Genomic DNA, 23,716 nt, shown 5'->3' with positions numbered 1-23,716 from the left:
ACATACCTGGTGGCGTCCTTGCATGGTGGTCCATCTCCCACTGTGCAAGAGCGCGCACTTGATCTCCAGTCCAGAATGTCTCTCTGGCTTCCCTCCATGCTGTCTGTTTGTGTCTGTTTCTGCTGCTTAAGGGCGGCGCCCGATCACTTCCTGCTTTTTGTACCTGCTGTGGGTCACACCCCTTGTGCGTCCTCAGCCTATTGCTGTCTGTCACCTGGTATATAGCTCAGCTGCTCCAATCAATCCCTGCCTGAGCATAGTGTTTCATTCAGTGTGTGCTTGCACTCTGAAGGTGCCAGGTCCCGTTCTGTGTTCTCTTGTCTGCCTATCCTGGAGGCTGTATTTCCAGGCCTGTCTGAACACGCTCCTAGCCTGTTCCTCCCGCCTTCTAGGGGCCGATTACCTAGACCCGCTCCTGTATCTTGTCTGTCCTGTCTGAACACGCTCCTAGCCAGTTCCTCCCGCCTTCTAGGGGCCGATTACCTAGACCCGCTCCTGTATCTTGTCTGTCCTGTCTGAACACGCTCCTTGCCTGTTCGTCCTGCCTCTCTGGGGGCAGTATTCCCAGACCCACTCCTGTATCCCGCTGCAGTGTCGGTCTCCTCCGTACACTCAGTTCCAGTCTGTACTCTCTCCTATCCTTTACCTGTTTTGCCTCTATGTCCGTTCCCTTCCTTTTTCTGCAGAGTCTGAACTCGTACCTAACTCCTGCTTGTTGTCTCTGTACTCCCGTTTGTGAGTTTGTGGTCCACTCGCTACTTCACTGCAAGTACCCTGTGGGTATCTGGCTCTGCCTTTCTCTTCCTGTCTGTTCCGTGTGAACAGAGCCCTGTCCCCCCTGCTCCGACTCCTTTGCTCACCGCTCCGGCGGTTCTAGCCTGCTCTGGCTCCTTTGCTCACCGCTCCGGCGGTTCTAGCCTGCTCTGACTCCTTTGCTCACCGCTCCGGCGGTTCTAGCCTGCTCTGACTCCTATGCTCACCCCTCCGGCGGTTCTAGCCTGCTCTGACTCCTTTGCTCACCGCTCCGGCGGTTCTAGCCTGCTCTGGCTCCTTTTGCTCGCTGCTCCGGCAGCCTTGCTCCGCTCTGACCCTTTTGCTCACTGCTCCGGCAGCCTTGCTCCGCTCTGACCCTTTTGCTCACTGCTCCGGCAGTCTCGCTCCGCTCTTATCCTTTTGCTCACTGCTCCGGCAGTCTTGCTCCACTCTTGCTCACCACTCCAGGCGGCCTCGTCCTGCTTTACTCTTGCTCACTGCTCCGGCAGTCTCGCTCAGCTCTGACCCTTTGCTCACCGCTCCTGGCGGCCTTGTCCTGCTCTACTCTTGCTCACCGCTCCAGGCGGCCTCGTCCTGCCCTGCTCTCGCTCACCTCTCTGGGCGTCCTCACTCTGCTGTGTTTGTCCGCCACATCTGTGGTTCTGTTCCTGAGTCCCAATGTGTACTGGGTCCTATCCCGCCAGTGTCCCTACCTGCTAGTGCCTCCCTGTCTGCACTCTAGCTGTGCTTGCCTGTACCCCTCTGTCTGTATTGTTCCTGAGTCCCAGTGTGTACTGGGTCCTATCCCGCCTGTGTTCCTACCTGCTAGTGCCTCCCTGTCTGCACTCTAGCTGTGCTTGCCTGTACCCCCCTGCCTGCATACCCGCCTGCCTGCATCCCAGTCGAGCCAGCCTATACCCACCAGTCTGTATGCCAGCCTACCAGTCTGTTCCTGTATTCCCCTGTGTGGGTCAACAGCCGTGTCCGGGGTCTGTCCTGGAGTAGCACCTGGTCCCTCTGCTCGGTTCCTCCTTGGTGCACTGGCGTCGTATGCCGTCGTGCGACCCTGGTCGGATCGGGTGAATACCTAGTTACGCCCCTCCAGGCATTCACTCTCCGGCACGGTCCAGTGGAATCACTACAATCACACGCACACGCCGCTCAGCCCGGGCGTGTGCATTACACCCTGCATGTTTATTTGCTCTGTAAAGAGCGCCAAACATGCAAGGCGTTGACCCGAGCTCCCGCCCGAGTAACCCGGAAATGCTCGGTGCGCGCCGAACATCCCGAGTAGTGAGATGCTCGGGCGAGTACCGAGCAGTGTCGAGCATGCTTGCTCAACACTAATAATAAGTGAATAGACTACATACTAATATGTTGTTGTGTTGGCAGATTTTTATTTTCATCCAGCACACAGATTCATTATATCCTTAAAGTAGGATCAGAATAGGATTTACTCTGAATCTCGCAAATATTACTTTTGGAGCAGTGATTTTTACTGATGTATGAATAGATTTATGAAACTTTGTGGATCCGGGTGCAATCTGATCAGAGTCAGATGGGTAGTGATCAGATCGCTAAGTAGTGATGGGTGTGCATGCTCGGCACTGCTCTGTGCAATACATAAATAGAGATGGTGCTTCTTAATAAATTATGGCGCTGTACATAACTTGAGAGGATACTATGTAATAAGGGGCGGTGCTATACATAACAAGAAAGTACACTATATACTAAGAGACTGCACTACACATAATAAGTGAATAGACTACATACTAATATGTTGGTGTGTTGCCAGATTTTTTTTTTCGTCCAGCACACAGATCCATTATATCCTTAAAATAGGATCAGAATAGGATATACTCTGAATCTCGCAAATCTTATTTTTGGAGTAGTGATTTTTACTGATGTGTGAACTGTGAATAGATTTATGAAACTTTGTGGGTCTGGGTGCGATCTGATCAGAGTCAGATGGATAGTGATCAGATTGCTAAGTAATGATGGGTGTGCATGCTCAGCACTGCTCTGTACTCAATCGAACATCCTGGTGCTTGATACGCTCGGTACTCGATTGAGTATCCAGGCACTTGGGCGCCATGCTCGATTTCCCACCTCGCAACCCCGCATGTTTTGCACCTGATTTCCAGCAACTGAACATGCAGGGATTGCTTGCCAATCATGGTGATGCTGTAGCCATGTTGGCTACTGGCATTACTGTGATTTGCTGGCTGCATCACGTTATTGGGTCTATATAAGACCCGGTGATGCAATGTTCGCCACACTGTACCCATAAACAGAGTAGGGAGAGTCACTGCAGAAGGGAAAGTTAGCGTTAAAGGCCTTGCGGAAGAAACCTAAAACCAACAGTCCTTAGCAGGGCTCCATCTATTGTATTCAATACCACTGTGATCTGTACTAATGAGTGTACGGAAAGCTGTGAAGAAGGCATAGTACATTACAAGCGTTGCTGAAGTAAAAAAAATGTTTATCAGGGCTCCATCTATTGTATTCAATACCGCTGTGATCTGTACTATTGAGCGTAGAGAAAGCTGGTGGAGAAGGCATAGTGCCTTCCAGGCGTTGCTGAAGAAAAAAAACCCTTATCAAGGCTCCATCTATTCTATTATAGTCCCTATTAATACCGCTGCTAGCTGTATACCTAATTTAAAATGCACAAGCCGTGCGGTAAGGGATGCGGAAGTGGACGTGCTGCTGATGGTGCACACAGACGCCGAGGCAGAGGGACAGGTGAAATTGTGATTTCTGCGGGAGAACAAAAAACATGCTCACCCACAAGACCTAGTTTCCTGTCCCACTTTGCAGAGGGCTGAGGAACACCACTCTTGAAGCCAGAACAATGCAAACAGGTGGTCGGTTTTATTGCAGATAATACTTCCAGTCTGTTTCACAGCACCACCCTGTCTTCCACAAGTTCCAGCCTCAGTAGGCAGAAGTCTGGATCACATAATCCTGACTAGAGATGAGCGTTGTTCTACTCGAACTGTTCGCCAATCTCAAATTCGAGCTGTTTTGGGCGGTGTTCGAGCCGGTCGGCGAACACGAACAATTTGAGAAAAATTCGGCTGTTCGAGGTTATGTTCGATAACTGTTCGTGCACAAAAATCATAACTGGATTTTTTCTCAGTAATGATGAAAATTAATGTTAATACGCAGTTTGAGTGTACAGCGGGGCGGGGGGAGGGGCAGGGGATGGATCTCTGCAGGAACAATGAAGATCTCCATTTTTTTTTCTCTTTCCCGCATTTGCAGTGGGGAGGTGCAATCTGTCAGCCTATCAGCAGCGCACACACGGAGCGAAGTGCTTTTTTTCACACAAGCAAGGGGATGTGTGATTGGCAGTGTATGTCACATGTCCTTGCCCTATAAGACCAAGCCATTTTCCCCGTCGCCACCATTTTCTCACTGCTGCAGCTGCGTGTTAGACGGCACCGCTGTTGCTGTGTGCGCTATACCTTGTTAATTTCAAGCCAATTTTCGCACAAATATACAGATAGCTTGGGAGTAGGGAATAGTTGTGATTGCAGTCCTTTTAAGGACTAGGTTACAGCATTTCCTACGACTTTTATCAGGCAGGTCTGTGCTCTTAAATAGATAGATTGTGGGAGTAAAGACTAATTGTAATTGGAGTCCTTTTCAGGACTAGGTTACATCAGTTCCTATCAGTTTTTGCCAGGCAGGTCTGTGCCAGTGCTGTGCAAGTTTTTTTCACAGCATTTGGCTGAATCTAGCAAAGCTAATCCTTTTTGGCCTATTGCAGAGTGTGTTAGTCAGTGGAGTAGCCTATCTGTGTTGCAAGATATACCACCTGTGTATAGAATACCAATTTTTTTACTGCACCTAGTGAAGTAAAATCTTTTGGGCATAGCATCATTCTATTAGTCCATCTATACTGACCTCCATCAGGTTGCAAACTGAATATAATTTTTTTCTGCATCTAGCTCTGAAAAAATATTTGGGCTTCTAGCAGTGTGTGGGACTTGGTCTATTAGTCCATCTATACTGACCTCCATCAGGTTGCAAATTAAAAATAATTTTTTTCTTCATTTAGCTCTGAAAAAATATTTGGGCTTCTAGCAGTGTGTGGGACTTGTTCTATTAGTCCTTCTATACTGACCTCCAGCAGGTTGCAAATTGAATATAATTTTTTTCTGCATCTAGCTCTGAAAAAATATTTGGGCTTCTAGCAGTGTGTGGGACTTGGTCTATTAGTCCATCTATACTGACCTCCATCAGGTTGCAAATTAAAAATAATTTTTTTCTGCATCTAGCTCTGAAAAAATATTTGGGCTTCTAGCAGTGTGTGGGACTTGGTCTATTAGTCCATCTATACTGACCTCCATCAGGTTGCAAATTAAAAATAATTTTTTTCTTCATTTAGCTCTGAAAAAATATTTGGGCTTCTAGCAGTGTGTGGGACTTGTTCTATTAGTCCTTCTATACTGACCTCCAGCAGGTTGCAAATTGAATATAATTTTTTTCTGCATCTAGCTCTGAAAAAATATTTGGGCTTCTAGCGGTGTGTGGGACTTGGTCTATTAGTCCATCTATACTGACCTCCATCAGGTTGCAAATTAAAAATAATTTTTTTCTGCATCTAGCTCTGAAAAAATATTTGGGCTTCTAGCGGTGTGTGGGACTTGGTCTATTAGTCCATCTATACTGACCTCCATCAGGTTGCAAATTAAAAATAATTTTTTTCTGCATCTAGCTCTGAAAAAATATTTGGGCTTCTAGCAGTGTGTGGGACTTGGTCTATTAGTCCATCTATACTGACCTCCATCAGGTTGCAAATTGAATAAAAAAAATTTCTGCATCTAGCTCTGAAAAAATATTTGGGCTTCTAGCGGTGTGTGGGACTTGGTCTATTAGTCCATCTATACTGACCTCCATCAGGTTGCAAATTAAAAATAATTTTTTTCTGCATCTAACCCAGCCAATAGTTTTGGCCTAATACCACAGTTTGGCCACTCAGCTCTGCTCGGTTACCATCCATTGTTTTTTTGTGCAAACAACTCCAGAGTTGTAAATTAGTTAACCACCAAAATGAGTGGAAAAAGGCCTGCTGCTGGTGGAAAGGGGAATAGGCGTGTTGGGAAGGGGAAAAAAGGTTGTGTCCGTGGGGTAGGTGCAGAAGAAAGACCATCTTCCAGCCAAACTAAAATGCCTACTTCTTTTAGCGGACAATGCGATAAGATCCCTTTCTTACGGCCACGCCAATCGCTACAAATTCCAGATGAGGCACAAAAACAGCAGGTGCTTCAACGGATATCAAGTGCTCCTTTAAGTGGGCTCTCCTCCACATCAACTTCAACATCACAAATACTCCAGTCCTCAAAGGTGTCACCCAAATCGCACTTGCTTCCTCACAGCTCCCAAATCTCCAGCTGCCCGTCTGAGTATGAGGTAGAACAGATGGTTGAGTCTGCAGAGCTGTTTACTCATACTATAGCCTGGGAATCAGAGGTCGACTCCAGCGCTTCTGTGAATCCAGACGAGGAAATGATCTGCACTGATGCCCAGAATCTTTATGAGTCGGATCCAGGACCAGACGCAGAAGGTTCTGACCATAATGTAGACCCTCATTCCCAAACTGTAACTCCTGTTGGTGGAGACAATGAGGAAGACGATGATAAGACTCAAATACCTGATTGGAGCGACAACTTTAGTTTTTTGTCAGGGCAGGAACAGGTTGGCTCTGAGGACGACGGGTGTGATAACGCACAGGGTGATGATGATGAGGTCGGAGATCCCACTTACTGTCAACCCACAGTCAGCCAAGAGATGAGGTCAGCAGAGGAGGTGGAGGAAGTAGAGGAGGAGGAGTTGTATGCGGAAGGGCTAACATCTGCAAGGTCCAGACGGTCGGCAGCACCAGGGCGGCAGGCATGTGAGGGTGGGGGAGATGATTTTACCAGGGCGCATGGTAGCAGCCAAACTAGTGAGGAAGGTGCAGGAGCCCAGGAAGAAGTGGAGGACGAACTGATGGAAGATTCATCAGATGAGGGAGACCTTGATCACATTTCTGTTGTGCGAGGTTGGGGGGAGAGGACAGAGGAAGGAAGCATGATTGTTACCTCGCCACCAACACAACAGGGACTTGGTGCTCCTGGATGCGCAACACACATGAGTGCCTTCTTGCTGCACTACCTGCAACATGACCCTCGAATTGTGAGAATTAGAAATAATCCTGACTACTGGGTTGCCACACTGTTAGATCCCCGGTACAAAAGTAAATTTGCAGAAATTATTCCTGCCATAGAAAGGGATGCACGCATGCAGGAGTATCAGCAGAGACTGTTGCAGAATCTTACATGTGCTTTTCCACAAAACACCAGTGGTGCACGTAGTGAATCTCACAGTTCCAACTTGCCAACCGTGGGACCGTCGAGTGTTCAGCACTCAAACCGTAACAGAACCACAGTATCTGCTGGTAACATCAATTTTGCGGAATCATTTCACCACTTTTTTAGCCCATCCTTTGCAAGGCCACAGGAGACAAGAAGTCTGACACGCCTAGAGACGATGGTACAGGAGTATCTCCAAGTAAACATTGAAGCCACGACTGTGTCACTGGACCCTTGCTCTTTTTGGGCTTCCAATCTGGATAAATGGCCGGAGCTAGCCACTTACGCCTTGGAGATCTTGTCATGCCCCGCAGCCAGCGTTCTGTCTGAACGTGTGTTCAGCGCTGCTGGTGGTGTGCTGACAGATAAGCGCACGCGGCTCTCCACTGATAATGTAGACAGACTCACGTTCATAAAGATGAACAAATCATGGATCCGAAACGACTTTTCTACCCCTGTGTCATCCTGGGGAGAGTAAAAGCTTGATGATTGGTTAAAATCACCCTACCAACCGTTTTAAGCTTTCAAATTACTAATCATGTTTATCTGTATCTTGACTGGAAAATAATTTGGGCTTTGTAGCAGTGTGCAGCACTGATCCTATTAGGCCATCTATAATAAGCTTCACCAGATTTAAAATTAAAAATAATTTTTAGCTGCATCTAGCCCGGAAAATAATTTTGGGGCTCCGAGATGCGCAAGACACATAAGTGCCTTCTTGCTGCACTACCTGCAGCATGACCCTCATATTGTCAGAATTCGAAGTAATCATGACTACTGGGTTGCCACACTCTTAGATCCCCCAAACTTTTCGATCAACCTTTTCATTTTAATAAAGACCAAAAAAATGGTCATTTTTGAAATTATAAGCATTAGCAGGTTGTTAGAAACTGAAATCAAACAGTTTTCAACTCAAAACTTTATTCTAGGTGATGTTACATTTTCACATAGGACCCCTTGTTCGAAAGGAGCTTCTGAACTCTCTCGTCCATTGAATTTGTCAGGTTTTGGATGGTTTCTGCTTCAATTGTTTTGCATGAGGACAGAATACCCTCCCAGAGCTGTTGCTTAGATGTGAACTGCCTCCCGCCATCATAGACACTCCTTTTAATGATGCTCCAAAGGTTCTGAATGGGGTAGAGGTCAGGGGAGCATGGGGGTCACACCATAAGTTTGTCCCCTTTTATGCCCATATCAGCCAGAGATGCAGATGTTTTATGTGCAGCATGAGATGGTGCATTATCATGCAGAAAAATGATCTTGCTGTGAAATACACGGTTCTTCTTCTTGAACCATGGCAGGAAGTGCTGTTTGAGAAAATCCACATACATTATGGAGTTCATCTTTAGCGCCTTCAGGGATCCTAAAGGGGCCGACAATCTCTCTCCCCATGATTCCAGCCCAAAACATTACTCCACCTCCTCCTTGTTGGCGCTGTAGCCGTGTTTGCGTGGGGTGTCCATCAACCAGCCATCCTCCACTCCATTCATCTGGACCATCGAGCGCTGCACGGCACTCATCCGTGAACAAAACAGTTTTGAAATCAGTCTTCATGTAATGTTTGGCCCACTGGAGCCGTTTCTGCTTGTGTGAAGTGGATAGAGGAGGTCGACAGGATGGCGTATGCACAGCTGCAAACCTCTGAAGGACCCTGCATCTTGTTGTTCGGGGGACGTTGGAGGCACAAGCAGCTTCAAAAACTTGTCTGCTGCTATGACAAGGCTTTTTTGCCGCTGCTCTTTCAACCTGACGTAATTGCCTGTAGGAAAGAGTCCTCAATTTGCCCTTATCAGCACGCACACGTGTGTACTGTGAATCAGCTACATACTTCTTGATTGCCAAGACACTTCATCCTGATCATCGCACAATGTTGATTGTAGTCATGCCTTGACCTAAACACTCCACAATTTGTTGCTTCTCAGCAGCCGACACATCCTTTTTCTTTCCCATTTTGGCAGAAAATGTAGGCTGCTTAATAATGTGAGAGAGCCTTCTTAAGTAGTCTTTCATTGGACACACCTGCCAAACTAATTAGCACAGGTGTCTGCAATTGCTTACAGTGATATAAAGAGCCCTGACACACATCACCATCAATGAGTTTAACTGACAAACAAACAAATTCTTCCCTTATCACTCCTAAACACTTTTTGCATAATAATTTGGAACGCGGTGTACATGTGCTTTTCCACAAAACACCAGTGGTTCACGTAGTGAATCTCACAGTTCTAACTTGCCAACCGTGGTCTGTATGGAATTGTTCAATAAAGGGCCCAAAATTAAGATAACATAGATGGGAGAGGTCTCTATGAATAGGAATTCCTAAGTATTTGATACCCTGTGAGGGCCAGGCAAAGGGAAAGTTGGACTGGATGGAATCCTATATGGATTTAGGGAGGGAGACATCGAGGGCCTCAGACTTCGCTGCATTGATTTTAAAATTTTACCATGTAACAAAGTGATCTATTTCAGCCATAACAGCAGGGATTGATATATGTGATTGAGTGATATATACTAGGACATCATCAGCAAATAGAGAGCACTTGTACTCGGTGCCTCCCACCTCAATCCACCTAATATTGGGGTTATGGCGAATTGATGAGAGCAGGTGCTCCGTCACTAGGATGTATAAGAGAGGGGACAGAGGACATCCCTGCCTTGTCCCATTGGTGATTGTGAAAGGTGATGAAAATGTTCTGACGCACCCCCTGGGCCTTGGGACACCCGGAGCCGGACCATTTTTGGTGGATGCTGGTGGTTGTAGTCTTCGTGGCGGCGATCCGGTTCCGTGGCTCAGGGCGGTCAAACCAGTGGCGGAACTATTTATGTGGTTTTGATGTTTAAATGTCCGACTACGCCACCCGTGGATTGCGGTCAGAGTGAACCGCCGCTACAGGGCAGACCGCTAAGGCTGGTGTTGTGGGTGCAGCAGAGCGTAGCATAACTCCCCACGGGAGGAGTATAGCCTCAGGGCAGTGTATGCGGAGGATGGGGGTGATGGTGCAGGGCAGCAGCAGTAACGACACGGAGTCAGTGATGCAGTTCAGGGCCTTTACTCACAGTTCTTATTATCCAGACCACGTCTGCAGGTAACGGCTGCCCACGTCGTACTGTGCTCACCAGGTGAGGGGCTCAGACAACTCCCAGATAACTTTGGAGCGCTTCACAGGACCCCCTTTGTGTGTCCTTTGTCTGGCCTTTCTTACCAACACTTCTGTCCGGCTGCCTCGGGCCTCCTCTTGGTAAACTTGGCGCCAGTTTCCCTGACCCTATGTGGTGCCTTCCTAGCGGGTGGAGCAAGGGGCTGCGCCACATAAAATGTCAGAGCCTCCGGTTTCTAGCTGAGGGTCGTTTCCTGCCTCCACTAGTTCGGGGACCGGTCTCCCCCTTTGGCCTGACCCCTCCACGCAGGTGAATTCGGGCGTGCGGTGGCGACTCGCCCGTCCGCACCCCTGGGATCCCTTCATTCCTCGTTCCTGGAGCCTTCTCCGCTCCTCTTCCTTCCTTCTCCCTCTTGCAGGCCTGGGCCTCTGTTACTAGGCCCGTCTCCGGAGCAGAGCTCATGCAGAGCCCCTGCTCCCTGCCACTTCTGCTCAGACTTCTCTGCACTGAACTAAGATGGTGCCCACCTTTTATACTCCCTTCTCAATGCACCCAGGAACTGCTTCCTCCCTGCTCCTGCACTGCAGGGTTCCCCTTCCTTAGTGTTCCCTCCCCCCACTCCAGCCAGGGACAGGGACTGTCGTGCCCATCTCAGGGGCATATTGGTCGCCCTGCCCCACGGCAATGTGGTGTAATGCATGCAGGTGTCGGGTCCTGATCCACACTCCATCCTTATCTGAGAGTGAGATATCACACCTCTGGGTGAGGTGCAATACATCTGTAGCAACCGAGCCCTCGGTGCTACAGTTCCATTTATCTTCAGCCTAGGTGACGTATTATGATACAGGGCCGTGATTTTGGCTATAAAAGGGTCCCCTAGACCCCTACCCCAAGCTTTTTAAGAGAATCATATATGGCGTGCCAGGAGACTCTATGGAATGCTTTCTCAGCATCCAACGAGAGTATCTACTTACAAATTTTTAACTGCATCTAGCCCAGGAAATACTTTGTGCCTAGTAGCAGTGTCTGCTAGTCAGCGGATTATCCCGGCTGTTAAGCAAGCTACACCACCTGTAGTTTGGACACTTAATTTTTTCAAAGGAAATGCTTCGGGACCACGGGATACTTAGTGAAGAGCATCAGGAGGCACCCCAAGGCATAGGGGCTGGGACTGGCACTAGGATGCCTTGCGGTGGACAGCCGAGCTCGATCCTTATAAAAGCTTTTTAACTGCAGCAGCTTTAGTGGACGCTACTGGAGCTGGAATTACGCGGCTGCTGGCATGAGACTTGCCCTCCAATAGATCCTTGTAAATGGATTTAAAGTGTATTCATTCAAATTAGAGGGACAATTTAAATTAAAAAGCTTAGAGCTGCCTCCACCACAGGGGGGCTCTCTCGACCCACCAGCGGACAGGCACCAGTATTGGGAGAGGGGGGCTGGCCGTCAGGGTTCACCGCGGCTCTGGCACAAACCCGGCGACACGGAGGTGGCACGGGCAGGAGCGGACTGGCCGTCTCGGCTTCTCACTTTTTGGATTTTAGAAGGGCATGACATGCCTATATCTGTGGCCCCCCTCCTTTTACTCCTCCACCTCTTTTCTTTTCGCATGACTATATGTACTTGTCACTTTTCCATGTGTTAGTTGTGTCTTCTGAGCAGTTTGTCAGCTTTTGGACACCTTTGAAGGTGTTTTCTATGTGTTTCTATGTGTTTTTGTTTGCCTGCCATTGGTTTTAACGGTGTTCGAAGGTGTTCGACGAACAGTTCGACGAACAGTTCGGCGAACACACGGGTGTTCGACGAACCGAACCGAACTCGAACACTACGGGGGTGGCTCAACACTAATCCTGACCCTGATCCTCCTTACTCCCACCATGGCGAGTCCCAGGAAACAAGTGATTCACACTTTGACACTCCGAGGAGCTCTTTATCTTTCCATTTATGGCTTCTTCTGGTCTCTCAACATGCCCATTTAAAGAGAGACATGAGGAGATTGTATGCGGTGATGCCCAAATAATTGAGCAGCCGCGTTCAGAAGAAGCCGACGGTGGGGAAGAGTAATTACTGTCTCAAGAGGTGGATGGTGATGAGACACAGTTGCCAACAAGTAATGTTAAATCAACAAGTCAGGAGGAGGACCAGAGTGAAGAAGTGGGAGACGAGGTGGTGGATGTTGAACTCACTGAACCATCCTGGCAAAGTGGCATGCAGAGCAAGCAAATTAACGAAGGGTAAGGCTCCGCAGCACCGCAACAGTCAGGAAGAAGCAGTTAGGTGTTCCCCAGTCTGGCGCTTTTTTACAGAAAGTGCAGAATACAAGAAAACTGTGTGCCGTATCAAGCTCAGCAAAGCGCCACACCACTATCAGCCTGACCACCACCAGCTCAGGCACGTCATCCAAGCACCTGACTAGGTGGGCCAAACACCTGAGTCCACAATCAGTATCTTCAGGTGACACCACTGTCTCTTCTCCTGTGCTACGTTCTTGCCAATCCCCTGTCCATGACGCCGGCGCTGATGCTTCCTGCCCTGCACCTGTCGTTGCACATTCGCAAGCACCATCAACAACCACGTCCACTTTGTTGTTCCAGCACAGCGTTCACCTGTCCTTACCAGAGGCCTTGGAGCGCAAGCATAAATACCCAGCCAAACACAGGCCCATACAGTAAATGACCACATTTCAGACTGCTTGCCCTGTAAATGTTGCTGTTTAGGCTTGTGGACACTGAAGCTTTCCGCAACCTCATGGCAACGGACGTCCCTCGGTACTCTGTCTCTAGCCACCACTATTTTGCCCAGAAAGCCGTCTCCACCTTACACCAGCACGTGTCCCATAACATCACCCATGCCCTGACCAATGCTATTACTGGGAAGGTCCATTTAACCACAGACACGTGGACAAATGCTTTTGGCCAGGAACAGTACATTTCCCTGAGGGCACACTGGGTGAACCTAATGGATGCTGGGACCGAGTCAGACCCTGGAACGGCACACATGCTACCGACACCTAGAATTGCAGGCCCAAGTTCCATCAGAGTTTCCCCCTCCTCCTACTCCATATTCTGCACCTCCTCCTCATCCTCCATCTCAGAATTATTGTCCATATCAGTCGCAAGCTGGAAGCACTGCAGCACTGCCTCGGTAAAGCGGCAACAGGCTCTACTTAAAGTCATATCTTTAGATGACAAACTGCAGACTGTGGCAGAGTTAGTAAAAAGGCTAACAGACCAGACAGATCTGTGGCTCTCGCCGCTGAACCTACAACCAGGCATGGTCATGTGTGATAATGGCCGTAACCTGATGGCGGCACTGAAGCTTGGCAACTTCGCACACGTACCATGCCTGGCCCACGTGGTTCAGCTTTTTCAGAAAACCTACCCAGATTTTTCCTGAGCTACTTGTGAAGGCACACAGCATGTGCGCCCATTACCGCAAGTCAGCAACAGCTGCCACCATTCTGGCAGTGCTGCAGCAGTGCTTTCTTGTGCCACCTCACCGACTGGTTTTGCAATCTGCTCACATGCTGGAACTCAACACTGCATATGTTGGCAAGGGTTTGTAAGCAGCAGAGAGCAGAAGTTGAATACCAGCCTCAACATGCCCGTCGGTATGCCGCTCAGCCGCTCCGCCATGGATGTCTGACATCTGTGTGGTTTTCCAAAACTTCAAGGAATCAACCAAGATTATGAGCGGCAATGACTACATAATCAGGGTAACCATCCAGCTTCTGTGTCTACCGAAACACTCGCTGCTCACAATTAAACGGGAAGCTTTGCATGGAGACCAGGTGACGATGGAGGAAGAAAGTGCACAGGGTGATACTACCCAGCCCACCCTCATCTCTTCATCTCAGCACGGATTGGGTAATAATGAGGAGGAGGAGGATGAACAGGAGATGGTTGTGTGTACTATTGAGGGTACTACCAACACCAGCTTGTCTGTTCAGCTTGGATGTCCTGAAAAGGAGGAAAAGAGGGAGGAGGAAGAGATGGAGAGTCATCCTCCTGGTGGGAGTCTGGCACACATGGCATACTTTACGTCCCGCTGTCTTACACGTGACTCTCGTGTTATACGCATTTTGGTCACCGTCTATTACTGGTTGTTCACCCTTCTCAACCCACACTACAAGGAGAACTTTCCATCTTTCCTTCCTGCGATGGAGAGGGCTACTAAAATGGTGCAATACCAGAAGGCCATAGTTGAAGAATTGATCAAAAAATTTCCATAGCTGTCAGCATAGTTCAGAGTTCTTTGGACAACCAAGGAGTAGAGACGAGGGAGACATGCACCAGGTCCAACAGAGGCAGAGGAACACTATCAATGGTCTGGGACAGTTTCATTAGACCCTCCCAGTGCGCAAGCCCTGATTTGTGGGGTACTCTGACAAGTATGGAAAAGTTTATGATGATGGTGAAGGTGAACCAAGCCGACCGTACCAGAGTCCTTCGTGATTCCTCTGTGTCTTACAGCTAATGGGTGTCCATGCTGGATACGTGGCTTGTACTGTCCTTCTATGCCTTGGAGGTGCTGGCCTGCCCTGCTACTACCATTTTGGCAGAGCGGGTTTTAAGTGCAGCCAGGGGCATAATAACTAATAAGTGTATTCACCTGTCAATTGAAAATGATGACAGGCTGACTCTTATAAAAATGAACAAGGCCTGGATTGGCCAAGACTTCTCAACTCCACTTGATGACAGCAGCGGAACAGACTCAGCTAAAATTTTATTTTTTTCTGGTGTATTCCCATGCACCCCTTCCCACCCACAGAATGGTATATAGTTCTTGTTTTCTAATTTTTAGTGTCCTCCTCCACCATATCTACAGGGTCATGATCCGACCCTCGCTCCTAATATTTCAAGGGTGTGTATGATGCCCTCCTATATAATTTTTAGATGTCTACTTCTAAAATTTTGTTACATATATGTATACCCCCAGGGGTAAATGGTTTTCACCCCTTGCACTTAGTGCATCGGTTTTACCGGTCTAGGAGTTCTGCTCCTTCCAAATGGTAGAAAAATATTTTCTGAGGCCCTCCACTATGTCTCCCCCAGGATATATTGCAGTGCATCTATCTAATTTTTGGCAGCTGTTGCACGTAGTGCATCGGCTTTACCAGTCTAGGAATCCCACTTTTTCCAAATGGTAAAAAAATGTTTTCTGAGGCCCTCCTCTAAGTCTCTTACAGGGTGTACTGCAATCCCTCCTTTAAATTTTTGCTAGGCCTTGCACTAAGTGCATAGGCTTTAGCAGTGTTGGAGTTCCACTGTTTTTAAAATTCTCTCTCTGGACATGAGTCTCTGAGAAAATGGCAATGGACAGTGATTCACCACGCCCTTCCTGCGAGTGGGCGTAGGTCCGTCTCTTCGAGTGTCAGTCCGCTGACACACTGCCAGTCACTCTCTTTAACTGAACTGCTCTGATCCTCTGCTCTTCACTAGTTACAGTGAATGTGGCCTTCTCCATCCCATTGTTGTTTTGTGATGTTTATTCAATTTGTAATACAGCAATGGTCATAAGATCTTTACTATCCACATAGTCTTCACTAGGCACGTCAACAGCTTTAGTTTCATTCAAGTAAAGTTCTTGCTTTGTCCCATCTTGTTGTCAAATGTCAGTATCATCTGATGGAAATGTGTTCCTTCTGGTCACATACAGCTCTTCCACAGTCCACAACATCATAACTTCTTTCCATGCCTTCATTGACAGATTCAGGATGTTTATGATCATCTGTAGACAGAAATTCACAAAAGAAGGCAAAATGTACTGATTTAATGACCATTCGCAGTTTCACTGTAACATCCGTGTGTACGCGGTAATCTTGAGAGAGGGACTCAACTTTCAATCTTTTTCCAATACAATCCACAATCTTTTTAAAATCGTCCAAATATGTATTCTGAGTGCAAGTTATGTTCTTGCTTTGTCCCATCTTGTATTTCTCGTTGTCAAATGTCAGTATCATCTGATTGAAATAAGTGTTCCTTCTGGTCACATACATCTCTTCCACAGTAAACAACATGATAGCTTCTTTCCATGCATTCATTGACAGATTCTGTCTCTTTGTACAATATTTTTAAAATTTAAAAGTACCAATCTTTTTACAATTTAAAACTCACAATCTTTTAACAATTGTCAAATAATTTATAATTTATTCTGATGCCCTTCTCTACGTGACTTCCAGGGTGTATTGCAGTCCCTCCTTCTAATTTTTAGCAACCCTTGCACTTAGTGCATAGGCTTTATGAGTTTAGTAGTCCCACTACCTAACAATTTGAACAGAATGTGTATAAGGCCCTCTTTCATGTCTAATACAGGATGTATCGGAGTCCCTCTTCTTTCTAATTTTTGGCAGTTCTTGCATTGTCCGCATAGACTTTGTGAGTTTCATAAATTAATCAGGATGTGACTAACCATGTCACACACACCACATGGTCAGATAAGTTAGTAAAATGTTAAAATTACATTTACCGGTGGATGTTTTTTTCACCATTGAAAGCAATGAGAAAGTGCAAAAAGGCAGCAAATATGCTAAGTGTGAACATAGCCTAAGAGATGGAGGAGGAGTTTTTTTTTTCCTTATTTAATTTGCCTTATATACAAGTCATTATACAGGAAAGAATGTTTTCTAACATTTTTTCCTGTAAAATACATTTTATCTTTGGTTTGGTATATTTTGTCAGTCCGAAAAATTTGCGTAATACTCTGACAACATTGTTTCCAACAGCGACCTGCAAGTCAAAGATGCATCCAGGCATCTTCCCCATGCTGTTCCCATTTCATTTGAGCACTTTTTCCATCCATTTCAGCGATTTTACTGTCCCCCAGACTTCCTGGGAGGGTCTGCTGGGAAAATCCTCAAGTTTCCCATATAATTCCCTTATACTCGTTACTTGAGTCGAGCACCCAAGCAGTCCGACGTGCTCGATTTGAGTAACGAGCACCCAAGCATTTTTGTGCTTGCTCCTCACTTATTATAAGTCCCTGTATACTGATATTTCCCACCACCAATTTATTATAAGTCCCTGTATAGGATTATCTCCCATCCCCCCAAATTAACTATAATTCCCTATATGGCGATATCTCTTACCCCCAGTTCATTATATGTTCCTGTAAAGTGTTCTTTCTTCCCGCCATTCATTATAAGTCCTTTTATAGCATTATCTCTCACCCCCAATACATTTAAGTCCCTATATAGTGTTAAGAAAAAACAGAGGGGAAATAGGGAATAGAATAGTCAGCTCACCACTTGTTGATTAGCAGTTTTCATCTGTATGGCCACGCACGGAGCATTCCCAGTCTCGGACATGAAGAAACAATGTGGAAAAACGAGACAAAACACGAGCGATAGCCCAAAAAGCGATAATATAAAAATCTGAAAATTTATTGCATCACATTCAAAGCTGTAGTAGCAGGACACCAAGAAAAAATCCAAGCGAATATATGTACAGACCAATGCGTTTCAGCTTTATGCCTTAATCATTGTTACCATGATTAAGGCGTAAAGCTGAAACGCGTTGGTCTGTACATATATTCTCTTGGATTTTTTCTTGGTGTCCTGCTACTACAGCTTTTAATGTGATGCAATAAATGTTCATATTTTTATATTATCGCTTTTTGGGCTAACGCTGGAGGTTTTTAATGTATAGCGTTATCTCCCAACCTCCAAATTATAAGTCCCTGTAAAGTGTCCAACCCCCAATTTTTAAGTCTCCGTCCTGTGTCCTATCTCCCACCTCCCTAATTCATTATACGTCCCTGTATAGCATACTTTCCCACCACCAATTCATTATATGTACCTGCATAGCATTATCTCCCATCTCTTAATTCATTATTAGTCCCTGTATAGCATTATCTCCCACTTCCCAGTTCATTATAAGTCCCTATATAGCATTCTCCTTAATTCCCCAATACATTAAAAGTCCCTGTATAGCAATATCTCCCACCCCAATTGACTTTAAGTCTCTGTAGAGTTTCTTCTCTACCCCCATTCATTATAAGTCACTGTATAGCAACCTCTCCCATCCCTCAATCCATTCTAAGTCCCTGTATATTGTTATCTATCATCCCCAATTTGTTATAAATAACTATATAGCAATATCTCCCACCACCAATTCATTATAAGTCTCTTTATAGTGTTTTCTCCCACCCCACAATTCATTATAAGTATCTGTGTAGAATCCTATCTCACTCCCCAATTCATTATAAGTCCCTGTATAGTGATAGTATCCACGACCAGTCCCGGTAAAGTGTTCCTTTTCACCACATTCATTATTTGTCTCTGTATAGCATCCTCTCCCACTCCCGCATTCATTATAAGTTGCACTTTTTACCCCAATTCATCATAAGTCCCTGTATACAGTTATCTCTCACTTCCCAATTCATTATAAGTCCCTGTATACCCAGCCTTTCACCACTGTTTTTTTTAAAAGAACTATTATTACTCACCTCTGCAGATGATAATAAAAAAAAAAGATTATTATTATTATCCCCAATGGTATCGCTTCATTCTTCTTCTGGCTGGGTACTTTCTAAATGATGCAGGCGGCGTGCTGACCTCATCGTGATGTGCGCACTTCATTATAGAGAAAGTGTCAGGCAGGAAGCTGAGGATTGTTTCCTGCAGCTCCACTGATGTTCTCTACTGTAGATAGGAATGTTCCCTGCCCAGCACGCCACTAATGAGGGCCCTCATTATTTGATACCACTGTACAGCTGGCAATGGCCTCTTCCACCTCTGGACCCCTGTTCAGCTATACCGGTGGTTTGTCTGCCCCTCTGCCTCCATTCTGTTATTAGATGTTTCTATTTCAAATGGACTTGTGCTTGATGACCAAACTTGGCTTTTCATCACATACCAAAATTACTACCTAAGATCCATGTCCAGCTCTCTTGCCTTCTGTCAGAATGAAAAATCACTGGATAACGTCAAACACTATATATCTTGCTACTGTTCACAGCCTGTTTCCAAGTACAGTGCTGTCCAAAAGTATTGGCACCCCTGCAATTCTGTCAGATAATACTCAGTTTCTTCCTGAAAATGATTGCAATCACAAATTCTTTGGTATTATTCTCCTCATTTAATTTGTCTTCAATGAAAAAACACAAAAAGAATTGTCCTAAAGCCAAATTGGATATAATTCCACACCAAACCTAAAAAAGGGGGTGGAAAAAAGTATTGGCACTGTTTGAAAAATCATGTGATGCTTCTCTAATTCGTGTAATTAACAGCACCTGTAACTTACCTGTGGCACCTAACAGGTGTTGGCAATAACTAAATCACACTTGCAGCCAGTTAACATGGATTAAAGTTGACTCAACCTCTGTCCTGTGTCCTTGTGTGTACCACATTGAGCATGGAGAAAAGAAAGAAGACCAAAGAACTGTCTGAGGACTTGAGAAACCAAATTGTGAGGAAGCATGAGCAATCTCAAGGCTACAAGTCCATCTCCAAAGACCTGAATGTTCCTGTGTCTTCCGTGCGCAGTGTCATCAAGAAGTTTAAAGCCCATGGCACTGTGGCTAACCTCCCTAGATGTGGACAGAAAAGAAAAATTGACGAGAGATTTCAACGCAAGATTGTGCGGATGGTGGATAAAGAACCTCGACTAACATCCAAACAAGTTCAAGCTGCCCTGCAGTCCGAGGGTACAACAGTGTCAACCCGTACTATCTGTCGGCGTCTGAATGAAAAGGGACTGTATGGTAGGATACCCAGGAAGACCCCACTTCTTACCCCCGAGACATAAAAAAGCCAGGTTGGAGTTTGCCAAAACTTACCTGAGAAAGCCTAAAACGTTTTGGAAGAATGTTCTCTGGTCAGATGAGACAAAAGTAGAGCTTTTTGGGAAAAAACATCAACATAGAGTGTACAGGGAAAAAAAGAGGCATTCAAAGAAAAGAACACGGTCCCTACAGTCAAACATGGCGGAGGTTCCCTGATGCTTTGGGGTTACTTTGCTGCCTCTGGCACTGGACTGCTTGACCGTGTGCATGGCATTATGAAGTCTGAAGACTACCAACAAATTTTGCAGCATAATGTAGGGCCCAGAGTGAGGAAGCTGGGTCTCCCTCAGAGGTCATGGGTCTTCCAGCAGGACAATGACCCAAAACACACTTCCAAAAGCACTATAAAATGGTTTTAGAGAAAGCACTGGAGACTTCTAAGGTGGCCAGCAATGAGTCCAGACCTGAATCCCATAGAACACCTGTGGAGAGATCTCAAAATGGCAGTTTGGAGAAGGCACCCTTCAAATATCAGGGACCTGGAGCAGTTTGGCAAAGAAGAATGGTCTACAATTCCAGCAGAGCATTGTAAGAAACTCATTGATGGTTACCGGAAGCGGGTGTTCGCAGTTATTTTGGCTAAAGGTTGTGCAACCAAGTATTAGGCTGAGGGTGCCAATACTTTTGTCTGGCCCATTTTTGGAGTTTTGTGTGAATTGATCAATGATTTGATTTTTGCTTCATTCTCTGTGTTTTTTCCTTGCAAGCAAATTAAATGTAGATAATAATACCAAAGAATTTGTGATTGCAATCATTTTCAGGAAGAAACTGAGTATTATCTGACAGAATTGCAGGGGTGCCAATACTTTTGGCCAGCACTGTATGACATACAATGGGCTACATAAACACTATAAATATAAGGTAGCCATGACAGATGAAATGCAAAATTGTGTGTCCATGCTAATTGTTCTTCCCTTATGCTGCCAATACGTTCTTAATTTCACACTTTTTTTTGGCTGAAGGAACATTCATTTTATGTTTGAAATATTGTTAATTTTGTGTATTGATTTTTTTGCATTGTTCCATTTCTTGCTATCCTTGTTGATGCTTATGTATTGAAGCACTGGGGGATATGTTATTTATTGTTGCTTATATAGCACTAATGTACTGCACAGCACTATGAAAAGCGTGGTGCCCTATGGGGTTCACAATCTAGTTTTCCCTGTCTCTGATAGGCACATACACTCGGGGCTATTTCACAGGAAGCCAATTAACCTTACAGTATGTTTTGGGATAGTTTTATGATATCGCTTTGGCACTTCTTTTTAACAATGGTTTTGTTTGTCTTTTGTAGTTTTTGTAAGAAAAGCTACAAAAGTTTGAACCTTCCCTATTCCTCAAAGTGGTTGTCTCTAGGTTAATTTTGTAAGTTATTATCTACAGTATTATAGGTTCATTCAGATTCATTTTCCATAGAAATTGTTGAAGGAGAGTAAGTTATTCAGCTTTTATTTGGCTTGCGGGCCCCTGATATGTGGCTCATGGATGTTTTGCTCTGGTGAGTGAAATTCACAAATGTATTAGCGTCCACTCCGAGCATTATTAATTGTTGTGGAGTGCACTCAGGGGGCATTAATAATTGTTATGGTATCACTCTGGAACATTATTACTTTTTAAGGGAAACTCAGGACAATATCACTTGATAAATGGCATGCCAGGCATTATTACTTTATAAGGGAGCGCTGAAGGGGCATTTTTACTTTTAGGCGCAGTCAGGCAGTTGTATAACACGGACGACGATCGCATCGCAGTGCACGGACTGGCCGGCGGCTCTCCTGGTCCGAGCATGACAGCTGCACTGAAATACATTACGCTTGGGTCAGGAGAGCTGCCGGCCAGTCCGAGGATTGCGATGCGATCGTCGTCCGTGTTATACGGCTGTCTAACTTTATAAAGGCATTATTGTTTTTTAAGGTCCTGTGTGGCATTATCACTTTTTAATGGAGTAAGCAGGGCATTGCTGCATTATAAGAGGACACTAGGGGTATTATAATTTATAAGGGGGCATTTATGGCATTAATTCTTTGTGAGGGGACACTTGGGCTCTATTATTTTACAAGGGGCACTTAATGTCATTGTTAGTTTACAGAGGGGGCACTCAGGAAATTATAACCTTCAAAGAGGCGCACAATTTCATCACAAAGAATGTGGCTCGCGACTATTTTACAGAGTTCAATATGGCCTTCAAAGTAAAAAAAAGCTTGCTGACTCGTGCCTTAGACCTTAGTTTCCCTGCACCAACTAAAATAACATACTCTTCAAATTTTTCTCTGCCTTTACTATGAAGCTTATTTCATTATTCTAAAGTCTGACCTTAGATGAAGCCTTTTTGGAGAATCATTGATTGACTGACTTTATCCAGTGACAGTTGCAGTCCGCAAGATTGAATGCAACTCTTTGTATTAGGCCACAGCCCCACTATCAGTATTTGGTCAGTATTCGGTCAGTATTTTTTCTCAGTAGTGGGAGCCAAAATCAGGTGAGGAACAATCAGAGAAAAGGTATAATAGAAACAAGTCACCAATTCTGCATTTATCACCCACTCCTGAGAAAAAAAACTGACTGAATACTGACCAAATACTGATAGTGGGCCCGCCCTGCTATCAGTATTTGGTCAATATTCCATCAGTAATTTTTCTCAGGAGTGGGTGCCACTCTGTTTCTATTATAGCTTTTCTCTGATTGTTCCTCACCTGGTTTTGGCTCCCACTCCTGAGAAAAAATACTGACCGAATACTGACCAAATACTGATAGTGGAGCAGTGGCCTTTGACTGCAGCTAGAGCTCAGTCAGTAGTCTATGCTTAGGACTAACCTAAGGCCTCGTTAAAGGGAATGTGTCATCAAAATTTTTTTTCCAATAATTGAAAACATGTAAAGTATTAATATTTGAATTTAAAAAAAATAACATTTCTTCTTAATAGTGTACAATATGAAAAATTATTTAAACAATTTTGATATTTTCTGCATTTTAACACTAGGGGGAGCAGCTGCTGAAATTTGCCATGAAACCTAATGTAGTGCCAGTTAACATTAAAATTGCAGTAACTGTGGGCAGGATCTGCTCACATGTGTGTGACATCGCTCCTCTCCTCCTCTTCTATGGATTTGCAAAAGGTTAAGGGAGGATGAAGTTTAAGAGCACAGTGTGGATCCATTTTATTGGTGTGTCACCGAGGACGACTGGCATGCTCCGATTCTGTTAGTTGGTGCTGCTTACCGTATGATGTGCTGGGATTAGATACGCAGACTGTATCACGTGCCGGGATTAGATATGCAAATTGTATCATGCGATGGAATTAGATATGTAGACTGTATCAAGCACTGGGAATAGATGCGTGGACTATATTACATGCTGGGATTAGATATCTGGTTTAACCGAGTGTATCATACAGGATAGAGTTAGATACACAAAGTATATCACACAGGATGGGATTAGATACAGGGCTCAGCGGACTATATTTCACATGATGGGATTAGATGCACATCTCAGCGGACCGTGACATACACTACGTGATGGGATTAGATGCATAGCTCAGCAGACCATGTCCTGCATGATGGGATTAGGTGGATGACTCAGCAGAGTGTATCACACAGAATGGAGTTAGATACACGGAGTGTATCATACAGGGTGGGTTTAGATGCAGGGCTCAGAGGACTGTGTCACACATGATAGGATTAGATGTATGGCTCAGTGAACCATGTGGCAGACGATGGGAT

Source organism: Phyllobates terribilis, unplaced genomic scaffold (genome assembly GCF_046119375.1).
Source record: "Phyllobates terribilis strain yellow unplaced genomic scaffold, ASM4611937v1 Scaffold_1__5_contigs__length_1240528914, whole genome shotgun sequence".
Classification (NCBI taxonomy): domain Eukaryota; kingdom Metazoa; phylum Chordata; class Amphibia; order Anura; family Dendrobatidae; genus Phyllobates; species Phyllobates terribilis.
This window is presented reverse-complemented; position numbering follows the sequence as displayed.